Source organism: Acomys russatus, chromosome 27, assembly GCF_903995435.1.
Source record: "Acomys russatus chromosome 27, mAcoRus1.1, whole genome shotgun sequence".
In the NCBI taxonomy this organism is placed as follows: Eukaryota; Metazoa; Chordata; class Mammalia; order Rodentia; family Muridae; genus Acomys; species Acomys russatus.
Window position 1 is genome coordinate 12,049,485 of NC_067163.1, and position 13,572 is coordinate 12,063,056.

At 43.5% G+C, this 13,572-nt stretch overlaps 1 pseudogene; it reads right to left on the minus strand.

The window, feature by feature from the left end:
- Positions 1–12,722: 12,722 nt before the first annotated feature.
- LOC127210356 (uncharacterized) lies at positions 12,723–12,861 on the minus strand (annotated as a pseudogene).
- Between the last annotated feature and the right edge of the window lie 711 nt (positions 12,862–13,572).

Consider the following 13,572-nt stretch of genomic DNA (forward strand, 5'->3'; position numbering starts at 1 on the left):
AGCAGACAGCTTTGAGCTACTTCCTGTGAGCTTCATCTTTGTTCTGTTTCTGTTAAGCTGCTCTTATGGTTCCAGTTTCCAGACTGTTTTGAGCCATGGAACGGCCACGCCCATTTTCTTTATTTTCAGTATTAAGGAATTCCTTCTAATTTTGTCCTAAGGTTGGCAGTCCTCACTACCAAATAATAATTTGTTCTTCACATGATATGTTAAGAAAATACAAGTAGCCAGGCACTGTGGTGCACACCTGTAATCCCAGCACTCGGGAGGCAGAGGCAGGTGGATCTCTGTGAGTTTGAGGCCTGCCTGGTCTACAAAGCTAGTCCAGGACATCCAAGGCTACACAGAGAAACCCTGTCTCAAGAAATCAAGGTGTGGGATAGAAAAGAAAATACAAGAAGAAATAACTTCCAAGCACTTGGAAATAAAAAAACATCAGAGATTTGCAGGCAAAATCAGAAGCATAGGCAAAGTGGTTAAAACTGTTGGGAGTAAAGAAAGAAAAACAACCATCCGAGAAAAGATGGAGAAGTGCAGTGGAGAAATACAAAGTCAGAACCGAGGGAGCTGCACTTGAACGGAAGAGACAAAGGAACGTAGAAGCAGAGAACCCACAGCAGACAAAAACAGTAGAATACTATCGCACTAAAAAATGACAGGTTCTAAGTTATAAACAGCACAGGAGAGAGTCGCCAGCAGGAATATCCTTTCCTCTCTCTCTCTCTCTCTCTCTCTCTCTCTCTCTCTCTCTCTCTCTCTCTCTCTCAGTTTTTGTTTTTGTTTGTTGTTTTTTGGGGTTTTTTTGTTTTGTTTTGTTTTCTAGACAGGGTTTCTCTGTGTTAGCCTTGACTGTTCTGGACTCACTTTGTAGACCAGGCTGGCCTCGAACTCACAGCGATCCACCTGCCTCTGCCTCCCAAGTGCTGGGATTAAAGACACGCACCACCACACTCGGTTAAATTCTCACACACTGTAAGTACCCAGGAACTGTAGCTGTCAGACTTGCATGCCTTGCCTTAGTCACACCCCTCCCTAAGCCCATAGTCACCCTTACCCTCACCCCTCATCTTTAGTCTTAAACTCACCTCATCCTCACTCACACTCACCTCTCTTCATACTTACACTTCATCTCACATTTGCACTCACTCCCACCCTTAAATCTCAGACTCACCCTCACGCCCCCACTCTGCAAGGAAATCAAAACACAACTAAATCAGAGAGTTTGTATTCTGCACCTCCTGAGCATCTGGATGGCACAGCAGAGCTTTAGGAGTCTGAAGTCCACACATAAGGATTCTCAGTTGCCATCAACTTGCAATGCCAGAACTCACTAAGCTATTGTCTGGGCCTAGCTGCTTCAGTCTCCTGCTCATGGGTTTTTATCAGCCAAGGGGCACTTCTTTTGAGGTGGTCAGGCATCATAAAACGCGTGATGGTGAGGGACGCCATGCTCCATTCCGTATTCTGTTTGCTTCTTCTAATTATTCTGACACAGAGTCATCTACTAGAGAACAGCCCAAGTCCTCCATCATCTCTACGGTGAGCATCCCCCAACTCTGACTGGAGGACACAGAGCTGCTAAGAGCCCACTCCTCCCAGGTGAAGAAGGAATCCAAAGGCAGAGCCAGAGACTGGAGAAGAAAAGAAGACCCCCATGGTGTATGACTGTCACAGCAGCCTACCCTCCTAGTGCAGCCAGAGTGCTCATGACTTGGGGAAAGCACAAAAAGACACTGTCAGGATCCTTGTGTTAAGGAGAGAGTCATGGGCCAGTGCTAAGGTCAACATGGACTGCTGTGTGCTCCACACTAATGACTAACATAGGGGGACATATCAAGTACCATAAGTTGGGCTGCAATGAGGTGACAAGCACCCCCAAATCTAAGAGGCTTCGAAGACAAAGTTCTTTTCCCTCAGAATGTGAAACCTTGTTGGGTCTCTTGCAGACTCCCATGTTAATTCTCTGCTACAGTGGAAACTAGGTCAGAAGACCCTTAGAATCACCTAGAATGTTTTCCACCTCATTCTCTGAGAGGAAGGAAGGTAGAGAAGCTACAGCCATCAATCAAACCACTGAAAAGCTATGGGAAACCACTGAGGCCCCCCACAGGGGACACATGAGCATGGCAGTGCAAGTCTTAATCATCTCTTCAGTGGTTACAGCCATGCTGTCCTCACTCACTCTGCCTAACCAAACTGTGAGTTTTCTCAACCTCCCCTACTTTACTTCTCACTCACAGTCCTCTCTGTAAACCTCACTAAAAAGCAGCGAGGAATCACCATTCCACAGTCTGAATGCATTCTGTGCTGAAGTTGGCCCACGGTATTTGGATTCCATCCCACTCAAGATTTCAGGGCACAGGAAAATAAGGTAACCACATTCTTTCTCCAGAATGTAGTATGGATGGCTTCTAGCCTAGCTTTCAGCAGAGTCCTTGCTGCTATCTGAAGCTCTGAGAACACAGCCATTATTGGCTTCATGTTCATCTGAATCCTGGGGACACTAAAGAGTTAGGTCAGAAGGCTCCCTTTCCCTGCAGTCACGCCTCATGGGGCGCCTAAGCTGCAGCCTCTTGAATAATAATGTCAAAGTTACTCCTATGTGTGGTGATACAGTATGTTCCAAATTAAACCCAGCTATATTCAGAGACTCCCTTCTGAGATTGGAAATAAGTACCCCTACCTCACAGAGTTCCTGAGAGTCATGCACCTGGTGCCTAATGAATACTCATTCCTGTATCTTGCTTATCTTGAGGTCATTGGTGCCTTAACCTTGGTGTTCTCTGAGACTAATGCCTCCCTTGGACTTTTATGGAAGATCTAAAAGCTAAGCTACTTTGCCAAGTGTGCTGGCTGTGGGAAGCAGGGTGTGAGTGATGCCCACTTAGTGGGTAGACTAATCCAAACCTTGGCGAGCGTCAGGAGTCTCCACTACCATCATCCAAATGGATTCAGGATGGAAAGTCTGAGGCACAGGGGCCAAAGTATGGATTTGCTTTCTACGTGTTCCTTCACTGGGACTTTCAAACGGCTCTCGAAGACAGGTTTGTTTCCTGAGGACACTGAGAAATGTGTGAAAATGAACTAAAGGGGGCTTTTGCTCTCCCTGGTGCTTCAGCATTTGTTTATTGCCTGTTCCGATAAGGAAATGTGCAGAGCAGTGTGGATGCTGTTGGCCAGAGGCCAGGGAACACTACAGAAGCTTGGAAGGCAGCCCGGAAACCACATCCAAGGGGTGAGCCTAAGCAAAGGACAAACTTAGCACCTGCTGAAGGACCAAAGGCTGTCATCTGAGGCTTGGGGAGGGCTTGAAGATGTGTGCAAGGTTTTCTGAAGCTGAACATCATTCTGAATTCCAAGTCAGGCATCTGCATATGTGAATTCCCGCAGGGAGAAAACTGTCTCTCATCAGTGTCTCAAAGTAACCCAGGATGCCAAGGCAAAGAGAAGAAGGAAAAGGAGAGATTCTGGTGCTGTGGCAAAGTAGATGCTGGAAGCTTTCTTCACATGTCAGGCTAGTCTTATTAAATTTATCACGTGGCTTAACGGAACCCAACCCCTTGCCCTTTGAAATAATGCAGGCGCCAGACTCACCAGCTTCCACTGAAATTCTGACTATAATAATTTACTTCTGCCCATTTATCCTTGTGTCAGATGAAGCTGTATACACACGTATACACATGTTCACCTATCCTGTGTGTGTGCATGTATGTACTGGTATGCGTGTAAATGTACAAATGTGCATGGGGAAGCAGGAGATTGCTGCCAGGTGTCTTCCTCAGTTGTGTATTAACTTACTTGGTAGCTGGCTCTGTACAAGAGATGTGAAGGATTGACAGCTGCTATTTCCAAGCATTTGGACTTTTATGATGCGTGTAGGGAAAATCTTATAGTCAACAAATGCCACAGTGATAAACTTGACTCCTGAATAATCAAAACCCCATCCTATATCAACCAGACGTTCTGAAGAGTTGTTTCTAATAAAGAAAGGAGTCAACCGACTGGTCTAAAATCCCACCTTGGAATCTAGGGTTCTGCTAGCATAGAAGACATTCAATATATATCCTTGCAGCATCTAGTTGTGGCTTGTTGGATATTTACCACATGCCAGATACTACTGTAAGAATTTTTTCTAATGACGTATTTAGTTACAACAATTCCATGAGAAAAAAAATAATTGGGGTGAATGCACTCACTTTTATAATCTACAACACCAAAGAAGAGAGACTGAATAACTGTTCCAGCAAGGCACCATCGCTGCCGAGTAAACTGGGATGTTGTTACTGTGGCAACCAGAGACGCCACAGCCTTGGCGAGGTCCTCAGCTTCATTCATTACTCTGCTATACCCTCTCTGCTCATTCTTTGTGTAGCTCATTGATTGCTGCCTTTATTAGTTTTTACACTATTTCAACTGGTTTTCTTTCATGTATCAATGAGCTGTTAATTTATTCTCCAACTAGAATGGAAAGAGGAGAGTTGTAAATGCCCATGGGTGTGCTGCCAGTTCCCTCCCAAAATCTTAGTGACAAGGCTGAGGTGACACCATCTCATCTCCATGACAAGTTTCCTGACAATCCCTCTCTCCTCCTCATCTCAGAACTCTTAAACTCTGTTCTCAGTCACTGTGATGTGAAATTGCTGGGGTACTCTTTGCAAACAATAGATAAACTGTTCTCTCTGAAATCATCAAAGTTAACCTGCATGATTTTTAAAATAATAAGCCTTAGTTTTATTCCCCAATTATAGATCAAATTATAGACATTTTAAAGTAAAATCTATCTCAACATATAATAGACAAAACCTACTTCTTAGAGATCAAAAAAGAAAGAAAAGTCAATGCATTTCAATTAAAGTAAGCAATCAACTAAGAAAGACATGAAATTAATTCAAACCTTTAATATACTTAGACACATTACTGAAAATAAAAATAAGTCTTAAAACAAATATTTTAGTGGTCATACAATAGGTCTGTAAGAAAAATTTGACCATAAATAAAAGTGGCCAGTTTAAAAATGAATTTCTTCACAAGTGCTAATGATGTACAAACAATGCTTTCATTTTCTCCAAACTTACAATGCAATAGATTTACAAAAGCACCTTTTGACTGGGTTGTCCGAAAGCTGGGACAAATGAGCACAGGGGTTTTCCATTGGAAACAGGAAGTAGAAGGCTAGCCCACTACACTGACCAACACACATGGGGCCTAAATTTAAATCCTGGTGAGGGAAAGCCCAAAGAAAGCCAAGGGAACTTCCAAAGCATGAACTGCAGAGTCTTAAAGAGGTCTCTGCAGAGGAAGGATGAGAGGAACTGGGGTTCTGTGGAGAAGTGAACTCCTGAAGACCTTGAGACAAGCACGGAGATAGACCTTGGACACAGGAAACTTGTGCATGGGGCATTCCCAGCCACTCCAGAACAACAAAGCAGAGCCGACATGGGAGCTGTGCCAGTATCCAGAGCTACATGGTGCCTCCATGGCTTTCCATGCCTCAACAGGAGTAAATTGCACACAGGCAAAGCCCTTGGGCTTTGTCTGCCTTCCACAGCCAGGCAGAGGATGGTACCTGCCATAATGTCAACTCTTCTAGTAATTAGCTCCCATGAGACCCACAAGCAAATGGGCCAACTTCTGCCTTCATTCACCTCTGTAAAGACGCCCTGTGGCTTGCGTGCAGTTTTGTTCAACTTTGGTTTAAAACCATGTCCCTACAGGTACTCACTTTCCCTGCTCTCCCCAGTGGCCCTGCGTGTAGACTGCCTTGTCAATGAAAAGCTCACTGTGCAACTGTTTGATGCAGTCGCAAAACACGAGCACATCAGGTCTATGATAGACTTGAGGGAGGCAGAGCTGCTGCAGAAAGGGTAGAACTTCCCTCAGCTGCCACAGAAACAGCACAACCAATTAATATTCCACTTACAGCAAGGCAGTCACACGATCTGGAGCCCTAACAACTCTGCTCGGTGAAGTTTTAGGAAAACAGATTTGCCTTTTTTACGTCCAGGTTTAGTGATAATGACTCTGAGCAGGGCTAGCCAACTGGCAGCCCTGTTGAGTTTCATCCCTTTGCCGGTGCCAGAGAAAGCTCCCACATTGCAGATGAAACTAGGAAGTCCAAAGCGTGTGTGCATACTGAATCTTCAGGAGCTCAGGCTGGTTTTCTCTGGTGAGATCAAAAGGAGAATACTGAAATTATTCTCAAGGGAAGAAGTAGCCTCCCAAGGAGAAAAAGTTGGAGGTAAATTACATTCCATGAGAAAGGCAGGCAGGGTGCGAGAGTGGGGATTATCTCACTACTTCGAACAGAATGCCACAGAGAAAGGACAGCAACAGCAACACTTTGCTTCCCAGGGGTGTGGGTGGAAAACGCATGCGCAGATTGGCAAGATGCTAGCATCTTAGCATAGGGAACACACTGCCCTCCTACCAAGGGCTGAGCATGCACATGGGACCCTATCTTCCTTTATTTTAAAATTCGCCAGTTTACCAAAATAGTAGGTGAGGATATGGCACTTATGGAAAGCTTTTGGTTCAGAAGGAACTCTCTGTTCTTGTCTGCTCCTTCTGGCTTTCACACATTCCTCTGATATGGGAATCTATTTCTTTCAGAGCAAGAGAACCAGTTGAAGATTAGAAGGTAAAAGTCGGGATAACCAAAATGAAGGATTATGAAGAGGCCCTATAGAAGTCTATTAGTTTGCAAGCAAAGTAAAACTAAAAGGGGTTTGAACAAAAGTAGCCTCCACAGATAGGCAGTGCTTCTCCCAGAAGATGCAGAATACAACATCTTGGTGCCAGGGACCAGGCACCTCCTCGTAAGTTATTGGTCAGAAGGGCACCCAAAGCCCCCCACCCCAAATGACACAGGTTCTTGGAATTGTTCTTGGTTGTCCAGCAACTACGTGGTGAGAACCTGCTGGCTCTAAAGGTAGGGCACTGAAAGGAACCTGGGGAGGGTATGGGCCCTGAGGGCATGAAGCCTTAGTAGAGGAAGTGCATCCCTGCAGGTAGGTGTGGAGGGGTAGAGCCTTGCCCACTTCTACTTCTCTCTCTTTCTCTCTCTCCCTAGCTCACACTCTTCTTCTCTTACCCCCGCCTCTCCTTCCTTGATGTGGGTGGAGATATGCTGTCTTAGGTTCTAGGTCCTTCTGCAGTGCTTCCCTGCCATGGTGAACCCTTATTTCTTTGAACCATAAGACAAAGACAAAACAAAGCAAAACAAAAACAAAAAAAAACAGAAACCAACTCTTTCTTCCATATGTCAATTCTGGTTGTGGTGTTTTAACACAGCAACAGAAACAAACCTATTATGACAGTGAGTAATGATCAGTGTAGAGTGATGTTCATGCTAGCCCTGTTGTTGTACTATCAGAAGATTAGGAGTCTATTTTTAATGCATTCCGGTAGGGGTGGCTGGAACTCCGGAAGTCTCTCACAGTCGGATACTGTACAACTATCACAAGCAATTCTGGAATGACCTTAAGTCAAGATGCTAACAATAAAAAGAAAACATGCCAGAGAGTCTCCAAAATTAGATAACGGACTAAGAAGAAACATCTAATTTGATTTGTCAATTGAATGGAGAATACATGAACAGAAATTTATTTTGCATACATTGTGGGGCATTTGCAAGTCTTCATTTTTGTTTTTGTTTTTCTTTTTCTTGAACACATATTTAGTATATAAAATAAAAGATTAAAGTTCATGAAGATAACTTATTGCAGAAGACACATCCAATTGGTAGTGGTTAAGGACATAGCTTGGAAACTGTTGTTGATTCTGTGATACTGGGTTACTGGGAAGCTGCATCATCAGCAACTCAATCCAATATTAACAAAAAGCTGCTGTTACACATGTCTCACATAGATCTCCTACACAGCCACCAATGAATGGAGAGAGAAAGAAAATGGGATACACTGGTACAAAAGAATATTGTTCTACCATAAAAAGCATTGTGAATTCTTTTCATATGCAATAATCTACTTTTCAAATCTCCTCTGACATGTTATAGCATATGTATTCATGTAAACTGTCTCAAAATGTTTTAAAATCAAAAGCAAGCATATATATACATATATGTGTGTGTATATATATATACATATATGTGTGTGTGTATATATATATATATATATATATATATATATATATATATATATATATATATAAATCCATGGATGTATGAAGAAATCTGGAATGTTTCTGCTTTTGACTCTGAGTAATTCCACTGTATGTAAACAGTACATCTTTTCTTAACCGTTTTTTTTTTTTTTTTTTTTTTTCTGCAGATAGATACTTAAGTTGGCAATTGCAGTGTAATGAGCAGGTCAATGCATACATCTCTTGGAATCCAGATTTCATCTCACTGAACATGGATGAATCCTGTAGGCAGGATACAAAGTGAACTAAAATAGTCACAGTAAGACAAAAGCTATGGAACTCTGCTTGTGTAACATCAGCAGAGTCGTGGGGACAGAGTGGAGTGGTCATTGCCAGGTTTGCAGGGAAAAGGGAAGCTGCTGTGGAACAGAGAGAAAGTGCCCGTTGCAAACAACACACTCACTGTTCTGGAGCTCTTCTGAGTAGCACAACTCTGCCCATGGTTATCGCCATGGTGTGCGCTTACAATGCATTAGCAAAGGCTAATCCGCATTAAGGAATTTACCATAATTAAAACTAATAAAGAGATATCGTGAGTGACTGAGTTTGATAGCCTAACACACAAGCCTGGACCTGAATGTCTACAAAACATTTCATTTGCAATAAACACATACTGAAAGATTATTATAATTCATTAAACTAAAATGTTCACATGATGTTAAAATTTATGAAAGATCCAGATTATGTAACTAAAATTTTCCCCAAGAATAAAGCTCACACTTAAGAGGACTCAAAAAAAAAAAAAAAAAAACACTTTATCAAGCTCTCAATTAGGATCAACAGTCATTTCACGTACCCAAATGATTAAAATATATGAAAGTGTCTTTCAAACTAGGATAGACTATGTAAAATCTGATGCTCATACGGGTATTATGTATTGTTTATCTATGAGAAAACTGTCAGTGAATTATTCTCTTGGAATAAGGATGCCTTTAAAATTTCATGAGCTGGGACACTCTTGGCTGCAGACTATAATACTTGCCTTCATTTTTTAGGTGACTGTTCTTTTAAAACACTGCAAAACAATCATGTTTTCTCTTGAACAAATGGAAAAAATATATCCGAAAAGGGCGACCAAAACTCCATAATTGTGAGAAGTTACATCTACGAAAGTGCAATCTATTCATCGACTGTGAGCGCTAATAGGAGATAACCAGGTAGGAAACACCAAACATCAATGACTTCATCTCACATTACTTCATGATTATGACTAAATAATTATGATTACTGAGTAGCTACAAAATAAATCAACATCACCCCCTACAACATACAGCATAGAGCTGTGGGAGATTAAATACAAGGGAACCCCATCCCAAAACCAAGGCAATTCATATTTCTGAGGAGACAGGTATAAAATGACACGCTATTAAGTATGATTGAAAATGATATGCATGATTTCAATTTTTCAAATTCTATTGGAAATAAGAGGAGACAGAACATCACTATATCAAGTGCACTTTTAAATCCCTTATCTCATTCATTCTTTAAAAAAAAAAAAAAAAATCTCATGAGAGGCATCGTTACTTCAGCTTCAAAGATTCAAAAGCCCCAAGAAGGTTAATAAAAAGGCGCATGTATTAAGAGGATAGGCTGGGGAAAAGGTTTTAGGATGTAGACACATGAAAATGAAATGTGGAGAAAGATTTTGTGTATTTTCTAAGAGCATAGAAGGAACTAGAGTTGTAAAAAGTTCCTGCCTGCTAGGATGAGACAGTAAAGTCATTGCACCAGGGACAGAAAAGAAAGAAGTCATTTTTTGAAACTAACTCACAGTCTCTTGTGACTTGTGAGGATCACACTGGCACTGAGATCTGAAAAAACACAAAAGAAAAGCTTGCTTCTGTTGTGAGGGTACATGAAAGCACTCAGACCGCAGGATAAAAGGAAGTAGATATTGGAATTAAACCGCGGAGGATACCAGTGGTATTGCTCAGCCACTCAACAAATTTTTGATGGACTCTTGTGGTTTTCTGTGTAATATCTGAGAAGTAAACCTTTGCTTTTAACCTTGTCAAGAAGCCCAAGCAGGTTTGCTGAGACATAGGGCAATGCAGCTGGCCCAAATGATGTGAGGACAAAAATGAAAGATAAAAATCGCTGTTTATACACAACCACGTAATGAGAAGACAACAAACTTTGTAAGTAAGAAAAATAGGATCTAAGCTGCCAGAACTTGATGATGCATTTAAGGAAGACTTACTGAGTAACTTGTAGCTGGTGTGCTTTTGAGATACTGTTGCGTCAGCTTAGTATTTATCCAGACAAAACAACTAGCAAATCTCCTTAAAACACGGAGTCATTGTTCCAATATGGTAATTTGTGGATACTGACGTGATTTAAACTGTAGTGCATCTGGATTGCAAAACCACTGATCCAGACTCATGATTCTTCTGTAATGGACAAAAACCCTTTAACCTAACATTGCAGGTCTGAGGAGACAGCTCAGTTGGTAAAGTGCTTGCCATATGGGTGTAAGACCTGATTTAAAACCTTTGCACCTACACACCCACACACAAAAAAATTCATGCACAGTAGTACACTTATAACCCCAGCTCTGCAAAGAGAAGGGAAGATGAGTGTAGGGCTTGCAGGCCTACCAATCCAGCTTAATCAATGACCTTAGAGGTCAAGGAGATATCTTAGTATCTCAAACAGTAAGGTGGATAGCAATTGAAAAAGATACTAAATGTTGACCTCTAGTCTCCACGTGCTCACATGCATACACACTCACATTTACACACACACACACACACACACACACACACACACACACGAGGGGCAGGTGGGAGACTAGCGTATACTCAAAAAACTAATTCATTTTTAAATTTTTTGTTGCTTTTTAACTTTTTATTGGTTCTTTGTGATTTCCACATCATGTCCTCCAATCCCACTCATCTCATCGCCCCGCTCCCGACCCACCCTCCACCTTTGCAACCTCCCCTCTTTAACAGAGAGAGAAAAATCTTGCTGTGGCAGCTGTACTGTGTCACAGTGTGTCCCACGGCATTCTCTTGTATCTACACTTCTTGCCTACAAGCGTTCACTGCGATGACTCCTTGGACTTCTAGAGGGTCTCTAGTGTCTGCTACTCTACCAACACTGGAACCTCACTGGGACTCTTCTTGCCAGGTGTCATGGACATTCTGTAGTTTTGGATCTGTTTACTGATGCTCATTGATAGAGTAAACGTTGGGATGCCCCAATTCAAAGCCCTGGATCTGGGCCTGAGAGGTGCCTGAGCTGGTCAGCCCACCAGCTCTCCCACTTTCATGCCCACCCATACCCCCGCCATCAGGGTCAGCTCTACTGTGCTGCCCAGGTGAGGTGCAGGGCCTGCTCCCCCAAGTACTACAGCAGGTGACGGTCAGGGCCAGCTCTCCTGCTCTCATAACCCAGTAAGGGGCCAGCTCTCTTGAACACTGCCAGTGGCAAGGACAAAAGGGAGGGGAGAGGATCTCTTCCCTCACTGATGCCATCTCACAGTAGGTAAGTGGTAGAGTCAGCTCTCTCATTGCCACACCCTTGGGTGGCTTGCCTGGGCCCATGCCACCAGAGTCAGCTCTCTTGTGCTGCCCAGGTGAGGTGCAGATTCAACTTTCCCAAGTACTACAGATGGTAAGGGGCCAACTCTCCTGCTTTCTTGACCCCAGGTCCAGGTCTCTCACCTGCTGCAGGTAGTAAGGGTTGAGGAAGACAGAGGATATGTCTCCCTTGCCCATGCCACCGCACAGGAGACAAGTGACAGGGCCAGCTCTCTCACGCTCCTATCTTCATGGCTGGATAATCTGCAATGCCCACAATGTGCATGGCTGCTCTTCTGAGTACTGCAGCTGGCTAGGGGTGACGTCAGCTCTTCTACTCTCATGCATCAGGTCAGCTGTCCCATGATAGCCAGGTGAGGGGTGGGGCCAGTTCTGCACAGCCCTCAGACATGAACATGTCCCTGGATGGCAGCCCATACCAGGGATGTTCACCCAGCTTTTGACAAACCCAGGCACTTCCGCCCTGTCCCATGGCAGCACAGGACAGGACTCCACCATTGTTCCAGGTGACGTCACAGGCTACTCACTGCAGGCTGTCCCTCACTGCCCTCAGTTCTGCCTCTCTTCATTGTACCCACCTCCTTCTGTTTCTCTTTCTCTTCCATTCTCCACCACTTACTTGGTCTTCTCAGCGGCGCCCCGCAGCATCTCTGAGTGTCTGGTGTTGGCTCAGGAGTGGAGTCAGGAGTGCTATGTCCTACCTGTGCATTATGGCACTGCGAGGAGTCCTCGGGCTCCAGCTCACTCCTGCCCCAGACCCACAGTCCCAGGTAGGGTCCTTGGTCTCTGTCTCACTCCTGCCCCAGACCTACAGTCCCAGGTGGGGTCCTAGGTCTCTGTCTCACTCCCGCCCCAGACCCACAGTCCCAGGTGGGGTTCTTCTCGTCTATGGCTCTCGCCTGCCCTGGGTGCCCATCTGGCCTGTGCAGTGCCAGAATGGTGGTCATTTCAGCCTAGATCCCTGTCCAGGGTCCCTGGCACCAGACTGGTGGTCATCTCAGACTAGTTTTGTTTTTTTCAGAGAATGTTAGGCTACTAATCCTTCAGATGATCACAGGTCAAAACACAGAGCATAGACACAGTCTCTCTCCCCTCTGCCATCGACTGACGTACATGAGACACAGAAGCCATACTTGTAATCCCGCAATGCCTCTGGGTCAGTCTTTTTTTTTTTTTTTTTTTTTTTTTTTTTTTTTTTTTAGATGCAACATGACAAATACCTAAATCCTCAGTGGTCCAAGATGTGCTGATGGGAGTGTTCTGTGATGGAAATCAAGAAATAAGGAAAGTTACAATAACCAGAATGAAAAAAGTCTTCGGACAACTCAAAATCAGGTATGATTTTTGGCAGAGGAATCAAGGAAGATGAAGATAAGAAAAGTGAGGTTGGCCAGTCTGTGGAACAGAACCAAAGAATGTGAGGCTAAAGTGTATAAACTCTCCGAGAACCATGGAGCAGGCACATCAGACATGCTGACAAAATCCTGACTGCACCCTCCAAAGAGACGCAAGACACGAAATGGACAAAATAAATGCTTCATGAAATAACACCTAGATGCATTAAACCATATGCAATAAATATCTATCTACACATCCAAATATTGGAGATAGCTACATCCAAATATGAATGAAGCAAACTGTTGGAAAACAAAGGCTAAGGAAACTTTGGGAAGGAGAATTGTGGAGGAGTCTCATTCTGCACAAGAGAAACTCAAAACATTAACAGCCATATCTTCTCAGAGTGTGGTGGTATGACATAGTCTAATGCTGGGGAACAAAAAGGTGGTTACTGAGGATCCTGTACATAGCAGAAGAGAGGGGAAGAAGCAATTTTAAAAGAACTGCCGAGAGATGGCTCAGTGCGTAAGAACAC